Consider the following 15,343-nt stretch of genomic DNA (forward strand, 5'->3'; position numbering starts at 1 on the left):
TCAATCCCCTATTAGAGTTCTTCTCTTAAGACTAAATACATGTAATTATTTTAATTTTTACTCATAACAAAAGACCCTCCGTGTCCCTCATCAGTTTAGTTGTTTTCCTTTGTACTTTTTCCAGGGCATCCTTTCTATGGATTGTTGCCCAGAACTGAACTACATATTCAGGATGAGGCTGCACCAAAGCTTCGCAATGTGGTAATACTACATCCCTGTCCCACAAGTCCATACTTTTACTACATAATTTGACTCTGTTATTTAATCTATGACCTACATGTACACCTGAGGGCTCTTTTACACTTGCGTTGTCCGGATCCGTCTTGTACTCCATTTGCCGGAATTACACGCCGGATCCGGAAAAACGCAAGTGAACTGAAAGCATTTGAAGACTGATCCGTCTTCAAAATGCGTTCAGTGTTACCATGGCAGCCAGGACGCTATTAAAGTCCTGGTTGCCATAATAGTAGTGGGGAGCAGTATACTTACCGTCCGTGCGGCTCCCGGGGCGCTCCAGAATGACGTCAGAGCGCCCCATGCGAATGGATGACGTGATCCTTGCGATCACGTCATCCATGCGCGTGGGACACCCTGACGTCACTCTGAAGCACCCCGGGAGCCGCACGGACGGCAAGTATACTGCTCCCCCGCTGCCCACTACCCTTTACCATGGCAAGCAGGACTTTAGCGTCTTGGCAGCCATGGTAACCATTCACAAAACGCTAAACGTCGGACGCCTTTCAATGGGCATTAATTCCGGATCTGGCCTTGCGGCAAGTGTTCAGGATTTTTGGCCGGAGCAAAAAGCGCAGCATGCTGCGGTATTTTCTCTGGCCAAAAAACGTTCCGGTCCTGAACTGATGACATCCTGATGCATCCTAAATAGATTTCTCTCCATTCAGAATGCATTGGGATAATCCTGATCAGGATTTTTCCGGCATAGAGCCCCGACGACGGAACTCTATGCCGGAAAAGAACAACGCAAGTGTGAAAGAGCCCTAAATCCTTCTACACAAGTGACTCTCCCAGAGTTACTTCCCCTAGGACATGTGATGCAAATAGATTACTACTACCCAGATCCTAACTTCACATTTATCCACATTGAACCTCATTTGCCAAGTTGATGCCCAAACATCAGAGTGCCCAAGCCAGCTTGTAGTTTTTGGACATCTTCCACAGACTGCACAGCTGGAGCCATGAGCAAAAATAGAAAAAGTGCTATTCATCCCACCCTCTATATCACTAATAAATTAAATTAAATAGGGAACCTAGCACTAAACCTTGGGGTAAACCACTTATAACCTGGGACAATTCAGAACGGGAATCATTTGACCAAAACTCTCTGGACATGGTCCATCAGCCAGTTTTTAATCCAATTACAAAAATATACTTCCTAAGCCTACAGACCTTATAAAACCAAATAAACATCTATGAGGGACAGCTTCAAATGCCTTTGCAAAATCCAAGAACACTAAATTCACAGCTGCCACTGTGTCTAGGCTTCTACTGACCTCCTCATAAAAACAAATCAGGTTAGTCTGACAACCTCAGTCTTTGGTAAACTCATGCTGGTTATCACCAATGATATTATTAACTCCTGTATATAGTCCCTTAAGAGTCCTTTAAACATTTTTCCCACAACAGAAGTTAAGCTTACTAGTCTACAATGACCTGGGGAGAACCTAGAACCCTTTTTAAATATGGGTAACACATTTGTCTTGCACCAGTCACTTCGCAATGTACAAAGAGAGTTCTTTAACCACTTCACATTCGGGCCATTTCCCCCTTCCTGACAAAGCCTAATTTTGCTAATCTGACATGTGTCACGTTATGTGGTAATAACTTTGAAACGCTTTTACTTATCCAAGCCATTCTGAGACAGTTTTCTCGTGAAACATTATACTTCATCACAGTGTTAAATTTGAGTAGATATACTTCACCTTTATTTATAAAATAAACAATTTACAAAAAAAATTGTGAATTCACAAAAAATAAATAAATATATATAATTTTTTTTTTTTTACATACTTCTGGGGGCGTGGCCTGCACGTTGATGGCGCCGGCCGCATAGCGCTTCTGCTCCGGGCTTGACCGCTTTCCAGCAGCTCACAGCTTTTACTCCTGCATACTAAAGTGACCTACAGTGGCTGCAGTCATGGGGAGAGTTCGGAGGCGTCCTGCTCCAGTGAAATTGACCGAGTTCTTCGGCAAACTGACGCCAGCGGAGCCCAACCGGAGTGGGACCCCACCTCAGGCGGGCGCGCCGGCCTCTCCGGCGGGAACGCCATAGCCACCTACGCATGGTACTGCAGACAGGCAAGGGCCTGTGCGAGATTCCCTAGATGGCACCCAACTTAACGCAGATATTATGCGCTCCATGCTGGAGAACCTGCGCTCCTCAATGAAAGAGGACATGATGGGAATGTTGAAAGACCTCCGAAAGGACATTCAAAGTATTGGGGAACGTACGTCCCACCTGGAGGTCAAAATGGCCGAATTCGCGGCTTCTCATAATACCCTCATTGATGCCCATGAGGCTATGGAGGAAGACATCGCTAAACTCACTGCTAAGCTGCAGGACCTGGAGGATCGTCACAGACGAAACAACGTTAGAATCCGTGGGGTTCCTGAGTCTGTTGAGGCGAATGAGCTGGAACACCTCCTACAGCAACTGATTAAAGCAGCGCTGCCTGAATCCACTGAAAGGGATTTGATAATCGACCGCATTCATAGAGTGCCTAAGCCCAAAGGGCTCGACCCGTCTCTACCACGCGATGTCATCGCTAGGATCCATTTTTATACCATTAAAGAAGCATTCCTGAGGGTACTACGACAGAACCCGACCCCATCGGAAGAATTTACCGGTATTGCGGTTTTCACTGATCGGCAGCTACCCTTGCGAAGAGGAGAGAATTTGCGCAGGTTACTGCAGTGTTGGGGCAAAAGCAAGTAAAATACCGGTGGGGATTCCCGGTAAAGTTACTGGTCACCTAAAATGGCGGCTTACAGGTTTTCAACTCGCCGCAGGTGGCCAACCGACGAATGATTGAGTGGGGCCTTATCACTGAGGACTCTCATCGGGCAAAAGAACCTGCCGCACGACCAGATAAGATCCCTCCGGACTGGGACGTTGCCTGATGAGTGAGTTTAAACCGATCGGGAGTAACCATTCCACTGTTTGTATTTGTTGGCGGTAGCCCGCAGCGGGGAGCTTATTTCTCTGCCCTATCTGGACTCTACTGTTCGGTCCTCGGACTGTGTTCTTATTGGTCGGGCTAGTTAAGCCTTGCTGACCATGTTGTATTTCCATTTTCTTTTTTTCTTTTTTCCTATGTATTGTTTTTCTTTTCTTTACTCGGTTGGTTCCTGTGAGTATGATATGCTTACTGTACGCCATGTATGTGCTCGTCATGAGGGTCGGGTATGGGAGAATGGTGCAACGTATGTTAAGGGTGCTTGTCTGTATAACTAATGGGGGTTAAAGTCTTCTCTCTTAACGTGCGGGGTTTAAACACTCCGTTTAAGCGCACGCAACTTTGGTCTGATGCCCTGAAGGCTAAATGCGATGTTCTTTTTGTTCAGGAGTCGCACTTGCTAGAGAAAGATGCTTTTAGATGCAAACATAAAACTTTCCCTGTGATTTATCACTCACACGCTAAGAGGAAGAGGAAAGCAGGGGTGTTTATCGGTGTGAGATCGTCAATTGCTTTCTCCCTGAAGAGATGTGTGAAAGACACTGCAGGGAGGTACGTTATTCTGATATGCACATTGGATGGGAATCCATTTACATTGGTTTCAGTTTACGCCCCCAATGTCGGGCAGTTGGCATTCTGCAGGAGGTTGTTCAACAAGGTGGAAAAAATGGCAGTTGGGGAGGTGGTAATGGGCGGAGATTTTAATGTCCCGATTAACTCTGAATTAGACTGCAGGTCAGTGCAGGGGCGTAGGCGCCTGGAGCTGCAAACAACGCTATATGAATCTGCTTTCCATGATGTATGGAGGTACCAGCATAGCGATGAGAGAGACTATACTTTTATTTCCACCTCACATCTATCTCAGTCTCATATTGATTATATTTTAGTGTCCAAAGGCCTCCTGCACAGGGTCATAAGCGCCGACATTGGGGGAGCGACGTGGTCTGACCACGCCCCTGTGAGTATTGTTATTGAAGACGGTCTCCCTAACCCTCCCAACCCTCAGTGGAAATTGAATACCTTCCTTCTTAAATGCCCTGAGAGAGTTAAAAAGATTACAGACACATTGAAAGAGTTTATGCAGTTCAACGATATTCCTGAGACTAGCACGAACCTCTTATGGTTATCTCATAAGGCGTTTATAAGGGGGATTCTGTTGCAGCTTGCGGCTAGACTGAATGAGCAGGCGCAAAGCACTCCAAGATGCCTTAAATAAACTGCAGTCTGCAGAAAAGGACCATAAACTTAGCAACAACCCCTCAACATTAGCTTCCCTGCAGGAGTGTAGGACGGCGCTCAGAGCAATTCTTCTATACCGGCAGGAAATGGGCATGAAACGTATGCACAAATTTTTATCACTCGGGTGACAGAGCAGGGGCACTACTGGCACGTAGGCACGTAGGTTAAAGAGCAGAGCAGCTGCGGCCAGGATAACCACATTAAAATACAGAAGTAGTCTATACACGCATCCTCAGGAAATTGCAGACGCCTTTGCGTCATATTATTCTTCCCTATATAACTTAAAGTCAGATGATAGCACAATACAGCCGTCGTCTGAATTAATAGCACAATTTTTAGACTCTATTAAACTCCCCACAGTATCTGCGGATGCATTGGCTGCATTGAACAGTCCAATCTCAGATACGGAAATTCTTGCGGCAATTAGGACAGAGAGATCACCAGAGAACATCACCAATATATATTCAGAGAGAAACTCAGAAACAATCACATCACAATCACCAGTCAGAAATAATAAGACACGAAGGGGGAGGAAAAAGAAGAACTCACAGATAAATACACTCAACACAGAACAAGATAACATTATCAATTTAAGTGACATTAAATTGACACCTGCACAAAGTTCCCTCTTGAATAAGGGGCTAAAATTTGCACCGAGTGCTCAATTAAATAAATTCAATACCTACATTGGGATCCAAAAATTCATAAGAAACATATGCCTAAAAAAATATTTTATTAAAAACCCGATTTTAATAACAACACAAGAAGAAGATAACTTCAAACATACTAGTTTGAAGAACAAATCAAAGAAATTCCCCAGGAATGAAATTGGCCCAGAAATGGGAAGTTTCCAAAAGAATGTAGAGACTGACCTTAGAAAAATAAAAGAAAAACAATTGTATAGAAAAAATTTATCAAACGGAGAAGTGGTCGCAATTAGAGAACTACAAAAGAATGAAAAGATTACGATACGCCCCGCGGATAAAGGGGGAGCGATCGTTGTTTTAGATACCACAAAATATACACAGGAGTGCTTGAGACAACTCTCAGACAGTCTAACATATAAGAGACTGGAAACAGATCCCACAAAGCCATTTAATGATAAGTTGAAGGAATTTTGCCAGAGAGGTACCCATATAGGTATTTTATCACAACAGGAATCTGACTATATTATGGGGACGCCCGGAAGGCTCCCAGTCTTTTATTGCCTTCCTAAGGTGCATAAGGACATGGAGAGCCCTCCGGGCCGCCCCATAGTATCAGGTATTGGCTCTTTAACATCCAACTTGTCAAGATACATAGATACATGGCTTCAACCTATGGTAAAAATGACCACATCATATCTGAGAGACACTACTCAAATTATTCAGATATTGGAGGGATTAAATGTAGAAGAAGACTGGATCATGACTACATTAGATATCCAGTCTCTCTACACAGTAATAGATCATGAGGCTGGATTAAGAGCGATAAGAGCACAATTGGAGAACAGCAAGACAATCAAAAAACAACAATCAGACTTTATTTTAGAAGGCATTGCACACATTTTACAACACAACTATTTTTATTTTGAAGGTAGTTTTTATTTACAGATCAGAGGGACGGCCATGGGCACCAGGTTTGCCCCCAGCTATGCAAACTTGTTCCTAGCACAGTGGGAACGAGTAACTATTGATTTGCATAGGGGGGGCGACCTGGTGCTCTGGCGACGTTATATTGACGATGTTCTTTTAATATGGAAGGGAGACCAAGATAGTCTTAAGAGATTTTTATTAGAATTGAATACAAACAATCTGAATCTGGTTTTTACCTGTAATACTAATATGGTGGAAATAGAATTTTTGGATTTAGCCATTACGAGAGAAGCTAACAGATATATCTGCAAGACATACCAGAAACCCTCAGCCAGGAATGCATTTATTTTACACTCTAGCTGCCACTTGCCAAGCTGGTTATTAAATGTGCCCTTCGGTCAGTTCCGTAGACTAAAACGGAATTACACCGAAGAGGCCCAGTTTGAAGTGGAAGCCTTACACCTAAGAGATAAATTCCTGGCCAAACAATATCCGAGTAATATATTAGAAGGGTCATTGGAAAAGGTGAGGAAGTTACCGAGGAGTTCACTACTTACGGTAAAAACAGCAGAACAAAATGAAATAGATCCCCAATTTAGAATTATTCTTCCCTATATTTCACAAAGGAAGAAAGTGGAAGAAATCATTAAACGACATTGGCATCACCTTTTGCAAGACAAAATAATAGGTAGGCTCATACCTTCAAGGCCACAAATAATATATACAAGGGCAGCCAACCTAGGGATAAAAGTAGCCCCTTCGGTCAAAATGAAAAAGGTAAAAATAACAAATACTGGAAGATTGACCAACTTGCAGGGTTTTTACAAATGTGGCCAGTGTATTTGTTGCAAAACCACTAAAATCCCAAGAAATACCAAGAGGGTATCTTCCACACAGAATACTTTTGTGTGGGAGATAGAACAGTTCCTCACATGTAACTCTGTTAGTGTAATTTATTTGGCCCAATGCCCGTGTTCGAGACAGTACATCGGTCGGACGAATTTTTTGGTTTCCTGTAGAATGGGTGGTGTGCCCATCAGTCAATTGGGGATCGCATTGTGGCCGTTCATCGGTGGTGTGATCCCCTCTTGTTGATGGGCCCACTTCCCCTTTTCTCCATTTCCTTTACCATCCATTAAGTCCACACTATATTATAGAAAATACAGGACGATGTCCCTTCATATATCCAAGTTTTATGAATTACTACCTTGTCTTAATACATATGTATGTGCACATTTTAGATTTTAAATTTTTTTTATTTTAGACTATTTTTATATTATTTTTATATTATAATAACACTGTGTTTTGGGGTCATAAGGACTAATTAAGAAGTGGCGGTTACAATGGAATATAAAACGCACATGCGTTTTTAAAAACCGCATCAAAAACGCATGAAGATTATAGAGATTAATGATTCCAGTCCAGACTTTGTGGATTGCCTGTGATAATATAAAAGGGGATGATGTCTAATTAGGGATATAGCTACTGAGGAAGAAGACGGAAGTCTTCGAAACGCGTTTAGCGTTATATCCCTGTCTACAGCAAAATTCCGGATACGAAAATAGAGATTTAAAACATCTAAGTCATCTTTAACGATTGGAGCGCTCCACCTCTACATTGCACCTAAAGCACCTTCTCACAGAACTATCGGAAAGGAATTACCAAGTCCCGCGATATCTCTGAGGTATCACGTGTCTACTACCAGAGAGCGAGGACGCCGAGAGTGAGCGGTGTAGTAAGTGATCAATTCGGCGGCTGCAAATTCGCCCAGGACGCTGGAAGTGAATGACGCAGCGAGCAGGACAAACCGGACTGTCTACAACATTGATCGGAGGGTAAGCAATATCTACCCCTAATAGATTGTATATTAAGGCCGAGATTCCAACGGGCCAAAGGACCGCTATTATAAGTGTTATATCTAGAGGAGTGATATCCTCCAGCGGCATATCTATAGACTTTCCAACTAGTGTCTGCCCTTGTTGGATCCGGAACAAATGAATATATAGACTGTGGATATTAAATAGGAGACAACAGGCTTGACGATTTATGCCATTTAACATCTATTATCCTTAACAGGAGTATTTTACATGTATCGTCACTATTATTATCATTTTTCCTAGGAGGCCCTGTTTGTATATGCTCATAATCAGAGTATTTTATTATTTTTAGAGGGGATTTGATGTATACTTTTAATCTATAAGTTGTTAAATTTTATGTGTTGCTGTCATCACTCCATTGCTGAGGAGGCAGTGAATAAACTATACGTTTGATGTGTACCATATAGCGAGTGCCAGTCGTCTCTTTACTCATTTTTCCTATACTATTGGACTGTTTGAGTGAGCAGTCCTTCGACTAGAGCACCCTTACCATACTGAGAAGGGAGGTGAGCTATCCACTAAATCTTACAAAATACAGAAGTAGTCTATACACGCATCCTCAGGAAATTGCAGACGCCTTTGCGTCATATTATTCTTCCCTATATAACTTAAAGTCAGATGATAGCACAATACAGCCGTCGTCTGAATTAATAGCACAATTTTTAGACTCTATTAAACTCCCCACAGTATCTGCGGATGCATTGGCTGCATTGAACAGTCCAATCTCAGATACGGAAATTCTTGCGGCAATTAAGGCCTCACCGTCCAATAAAGCCCCGGGGCCAGATGGGCTCCCAGTGGAGTACTATAAGACTTTTCGAAGTACGCTGCTCCCCCATCTGGTCAAGCTGTTTAATATATTCATGTCTACAGGGAATGTCCCGCCAGAGATGTTATCAGCCACGGTAGTTACCTTACCTAAACCAGGGAAGACCCCAGATGCCCCCGAGAACTTTAGACCAATCTCCCTGCTAAACGCAGACCTTAAATTGTTTGCCAAAATAATAGCCTCTCGTCTCAATGTAGTTTTGCCTGCTCTGATTAAACATGATCAAGTGGGCTTTGTGACAGGAAGGCAATGTAGGGATGGCACAAGAAGGATGATTGACTTAATTCAGATTGCAGGGTGGTCCAGGGCCCCTACGATTTTTGTCTCTCTGGATGCTGAAAAAGCGTTCGATAGAGTGCACTGGGGGTTCCTGGACCATACCCTCCGGAAATTCGGATTTGGAGGGCATATACTTCAGGCAATTCTGGGGTTTTATACATCACCTACAGCAAAGGTGTTAGCATCGGGATTCCTGTCAGCGCCATTTCAGATTACTAATGGCACTAGACAGGGGTGTCCATTATCAACCCTGATATTCGCACTAGTGATGGAACCCCTGGCGGAAAAAATTCGTACCTGTGCTCGGATCTCGGGAATTAAGGTGGGGAAACAAATGCATTCTATAGGGTTATATGCGGATGACGTTATCTTGACGCTCTCTGATCCTTTAACATCGCTTCAGGCGGTTAATGAAATCTTGGACCAGTATTCCTCGATATCGTATTACAAGCTGAATGTTGGCAAAACTAATGTCTTGCCCATCAAGGTGCCTGTAGACTTACAGCAGGAATTATGTGGGAAGTTCCCCTACAATTGGAACGCTGAGTCAATACGATATCTGGGGATTGAACTGACAAGCTCATTGGCAGAACTATTGCCCCTCAACCTTAAGTCCTTGAGATCCGATATACAGAAGGATTACTCCAATTACAGCAAAGCTACTCTTTCATGGATGGCAAAAATTTATACAGTTAAAATGTTGGTACTGCCAAAGATATTATACATCTTCAGATGCATTCCCCTAAAAATTCCTAAATCCTGTATTAAGGAATTACAATCAGATATGCTCCACTTTATTTGGGGAGGTACCCGCCCAAGGATTAACAAAAAAGTGCTCTACCCAGCCCTACACACGGGTGGTTTGGGAGTCCCGGACTTATACAGCTACTATCTGGCTAACCTATTGGATCAGGCCATGGAATGGTGGGCCCCTAAAACATCTCACGGATGGCTTAGCATTGAGGAGAACTATGTTAGAAGGAGATCCCTAAAGTCAATTTTGGCGGCTTACTTGTTAAAACCCCTCGTATTCTCTATGCCCTTAAGCACGATGCAAGCGACCATATTTGCATGGACCCATGTTTTCAAACCTAAAACATCCTTTCCCTTGGAGAAAAAGCATCTTCCCATCTCGGCTATTGAATATTATATCCCTACACTTCAAGTCACTAGCTGGCTTAATTGTGGAATTAATTCATTGGGGAACCTGTTTGACCGCTCCACTCTGAAAGCATTTGAGACACTACACTCCACTTATTTGATCCCTAATTCCCTCTTTTATCAATATTTACAATTGCGGCATTTCCTCTCCTCCCTCACAATTGGTGGGGAGGGAGATGAGTGCAGGACACTAGCTAAATTGTTGGAGGGGGGGGAACTACCTCTCACTCTAGCCTTTCATTCTGGTACGTGTTTTTGCTGTCCTCAGGCAAAAAGTGCAAACAACCTTTTATGGTTAAATGGGAGGCTGAAATGGGGAAGGAATTCTCACTGAGAGACTGGTCGGATGCTATGAATTGGTCCATGAAGTGCTCGAAGTGCATTAATCATACTGAGCAGAACAGGAAAGTCCAATTACGCTGGTACCTCACACCAGATAGGTTGGCCCATTCTACCCCTGGCTATTCTCCGATGTGCTGGCGGGGTTGTGGTCAGATAGGTTCCCCATTCCACATGTGGTGGACGTGCCCCAATCTTATTGAACTTTGGGGCTCAGTCTCTAAGGTTTTGGCAGAGGCATCCGGGATTAAAGACATATTAACTCCTGAGTTGGCAGTTCTGGGTATAGGGCTAGGGAACATACCTATTGAATTTAGAGGAGTAGTAGCACATGTCTTGTTTGCTGCGAAGAAAGTAATCGCTCGCCAGTGGAAAGATGCTAGGTCTCCATTAATTAATGATGTTATCAAAGCGGTGAACTTTCATATGCTCTGTGAGTTCACATTTGCCACGTCGGTGAAGGAAAGAATAGCGTTACACAATAGGTGGCTGTGTTGGTTGTCCAGTCCATTTGCAGATACTCTGCCTCACTATCTTCTTTGACTACGTTCTATGTATGTATTCATGCTCATGCTCCCTGGGGCGTGGACACCCGAGACCTGTCCCTTCCTTTCAATGCACGAATTTAACTATCTGATAATGTACGTTATTGAGGTGTTCTTTGAGTGTCATATGCAGCACCACTAATGTGAGGGGAGGTTATTGTCTCTGCTATTGTTATTGTACATGGCTAGTGCAGTTTCATACTGTCTGATTGTTATATTCTTAGTACTCATGTGTGGAACCCCTTTTGTCTATTATTTGTCCCTGTTTCTGTCTGGATATTATTTATGTACATTTTTCTTTCTGTAATTTGTCACTGTGTCTATTGAAAAATTATCTTCAATAAAAATCTTATTGATTAAAAAAATATATATTACATACTTCTCATATATATATATATATATATATATATATATATATATATATATATACACATACATACATATATATATATATATATATATACACACACACACACATATACACACAGGGAGTGCAGAATTATTAGGCAAGTTGTATTTTTGAGGATTCATTTTATTATTGAACAACAACCATGTTCTCAATGAACCCAAAAAACTCATTAAATATCAAAGCTGAATATTTTTGGAAGTAGTTTTTAGTTTTAGCTATTTTAGGGGGATATCCTTGTGTGCAGGTGACTATTACTGTGCATAATTATTAGGCAACTTAACAAAAAACAAATATATACCCATTTCAATTATTTATTTTTACCAGTGAAACCAATATAACATCTCAACATTCACAAATATACATTTCTGACATTCAAAAACAAAACAAATCAGTGACCAATATAGCCGCCTTTCTTTGCAAGGACACTCAAAAGCCTGCCATCCATGGATTCTGTCAGTGTTTTGATCTGTTCACCATCAACATTGCATGCAGCAGCAACCACAGCCTCCCAGACACTGTTCAGAGAGGTGGACTGTTTTCCCTCCTTGTAAATCTCACATTTGATGATGGACCACAGGTTCTCAATGGGGTTCAGATCAGGTGAACAAGGAGGCCATGTCATTAGATTTTCTTCTTATATACCCTTTCTTGCCAGCCACGCTGTGGAGTACTTGGACGCGTGTGATGAAGCATTGTCCTGCATGAAAATCATGTTTTTCTTGAAGGATGCAGACTTCTTCCTGTACCACTGCTTGAAGAAGGTGTCTTCCAGAAACTGGCAGTAGGACTGGGAGTTGAGCTTGACTCCATCCTCAACCCGAAAAGGCCCCACAAGCTCATTTTTGATGATACCAGCCCAAACCAGTACTCCACCTCCACCTTGCTGGCGTCTGAGTCGGACTGGAGCACTCTGCCCTTTACCAATCCAGCCATCTGGCCCATCAAGACTCACTCTCATTTCATCAGTCCATAAAACCTTAGAAAAATCAGTCTTGAGATATTTCTTGGCCCAGTCTTGACGTTTCAGCTTGTGTGTCTTGTTCAGTGGTGGTCGTCTTTCAGCCTTTCTTACCTTGGCCATGTCTCTGAGTATTGCACACCTTGTGCTTTTGGGCACTCCAGTGATGTTGCAGCTCTGAAATATGGCCAAACTGGTGGCAAGTGGCATCTTGGCAGCTGCACGCTTGACTTTTCTCAGTTCATGGGCAGTTATTTTGCGCCTTGGTTTTTCCACACGCTACTTGCGACCCTGTTGACTATTTTGAATGAAACGCTTGATTGTTCGATGATCACGCTTCAGAAGCTTTGCAATTTTAAGAGTGCTGCATCCCTCTGCAAGATATCTCACTATTTTTGACTTTTCTGAGCCTGTCAAGTGCTTCTTTTGATCCATTTTGCCAAAGGAAAGTAAGTTGCCTAATAATTATGCACACCTGATATAGGGTGTTGATGTCATTAGACCACACCCCTTCTCATTACAGAGATGCACGTCACCTAATATGCTTAATTGGTAGTAGGCTTTCAAGCCTATACAGCTTGGAGTAAGACAACATGCATAAAGAGGATGATGTGGTCAAAATACTCATTTGCCTAATAATTCTGCACGTAGTGTATATATATATATATATTTATATTACAGACCAAAAGTTTGGACACCTTCTCATTCAAAGAGTTTTCTTTATTTTCATAACTATGGAAATTGTAGATTCACACTGAAGGCATCAAAACTATGAATTAACACATGTGGAATTATATACATAACAAAAAAGTGTGAAACAACTGAAAATATGTCATTCTAGGTTCTTAGAGCCACCTTTTGCTTTGATTACTGCTTTGCACACTCTTGGCATTCTCTTGATGAGCTTCAAGAGGTTGTCACCTGAAATGGTCTTCCAACAGTCTTGAAGGAGTTCCCAGAGATGCTTAGCACTTTTTAGCCCTTTTGCCTTCACTCTGCGGTCCAGCTCATCCCAAACCATCGCGATTGGGTTCAGGTCCGGTGACTGTGGAGGCCAGGTCATCTGGCGCAGCACCCAATCACTCTCCTTCATGGTCAAATAGCTCTTACACAGCCTAGAGGTGTGTTTGGGGTCATTGTCCTGTTGAAAAATAAATGATGGTCCAACTAAACGCAAACCGTATGGAAAAGCATGCCGCTGCAAGATGCTGTGGTAGCCATGCTGGTTCAGTATGCCTTCAATTTTGAATAAATCCCCAACAGTGTCACCAGCAAAGCACCCCCACACCATCACACCTCCTCCATGCTTCACGGTGGGAACCAGGCATGTAGAGTCCATCCGTTCACCTTTTCTGTGTCGCACAAAGACACGGTGGTTGGAACCAAAGATCTCAAATTTGGACTCATCAGACCAAAGCACAGATTTCCACTGGTCTAATGTCCATTCCTTGTGTTATTTAGCCCAAATAAGTCTCTTCTGCTTGTTGCCTGTCCTTAGCAGTGGTTTCCTAGCAAAAATTCTACCATGAAAGCCTGATTCACAGTCTCCTCTTAACAGTCGTTCTAGAGATGTGTCTGCTGCTAGAACTCTGTGTGGCATTGACCTGGTCTCTAATCTGAGCTGCTGTTGACCTGCGATTTCGGAGGCTGGTGACTCGGATGAACTTATCCTCCGCAGCAGAGGTGACTCTTGGTCTTCCTTTCCTGGGGCGGTCCGCATGTGAGCCAGTTTCTTTGTAGCGCTTGATGGTTTTTGTGACTGCACTTGGGGACATTTTCAAAGTTTTCCCAATTTTTCGGACTGACTGACCTTCATTTCTTAAAGTAATGATGGCCAATCGTTTTTCTTTTTTTAGCTGCTTTTTTCTTGCCATAATACAAATTCTAACAGTCTATTCAGTAGGACTATCAGCTGTGTATCCACCAGACTTCTCCACAACCCAACTGATGGTCCCAACCCCATTTATAAAGGCAAGAAATCCCACTCATTAAACCTGACAGGGCACACCTGTGATATGAAAACTATTTCAGGTGACTACCTCTTGAAGCTCATCAAGAGAATGCCAAGAGTGTGCAAACAGTAATCAAAGCAAAAGGTGGCTACTTTGAAGAACCTAGAATATGACATATTTTCAGTTGTTTCACACTTTTTGTTATGTATATAATTCCACATGTGTTAATTCATAGTTTTGATGCCTTTAGTGTGAATCTACAATTTTCATAGTCATGAAAATAAAGAAAACTCTTTGAATGAGAAGGTGTGTCCAAACTTTTGGTCTGTACTGTATATCATTGCCAGACCCCGAATTATATGGTAGAGCTGTCTTACTAGAGTAGTGGATTGGCTATCTGCCCCCAAACAGAAATCATGGGTCCCGATGGAGGAAACATTGCTTGGACTTCCTTCCAGAGCGGCTCTATTAGGTCGCATGTCCCCGTTGCCTCCCCATCCAAATTTCACCCAGGTTATGAAGGCTACCCTGCACGCATGGAACACCTTACAAAATACTTCCCTAAGCTCCCCACTCCCATCTCCTACTCTTAGAGCAGAAGATGTATTTCACTTAGCTCTCCAGGCCTTAAGAAACAGGCTTCCTACAGAGATTAGTCAGTCTAAGATGAGATTGACGGATTTCTATAATAATGGCCAGCTAATTTCCGTAAATGAAATGTGTGATCTTTTGAAAAGTCCTAGCTCCAGCTTTATTGGGCTTCACTTTTTTACGGGCTTACATGTCTCAAAACGCCCATCTGCACACTTTACTACGCCCTATAACTTGGTTCGAGCACATTTCTTCTCAAGATTCTAACCCTCATAAATTGATCTCACAATGGTATAACAGATTGAGAACTCCTCCTGTCGCCCTAACGCCAGCTTTCATTAGATTATGGGAAAAAGACCTAGATAAATGTCTATCCCCGGATGATACCATCAATAT

The 15,343-nt window shown here is 42.7% G+C and overlaps 1 protein-coding gene across 2 annotated transcripts in view; it reads right to left on the reverse strand.

Moving 5' to 3' along the window:
• Positions 1–15,343, reverse strand: part of TUBGCP2 (tubulin gamma complex associated protein 2) — a 453,055-nt gene that overhangs the window by 387,545 nt on the left and 50,167 nt on the right. The gene's annotated exons all lie outside the window — the stretch shown is intronic.

Source organism: Bufo gargarizans, chromosome 6, assembly GCF_014858855.1.
Source record: "Bufo gargarizans isolate SCDJY-AF-19 chromosome 6, ASM1485885v1, whole genome shotgun sequence".
Lineage (NCBI taxonomy): Eukaryota > Metazoa > Chordata > Amphibia > Anura > Bufonidae > Bufo > Bufo gargarizans.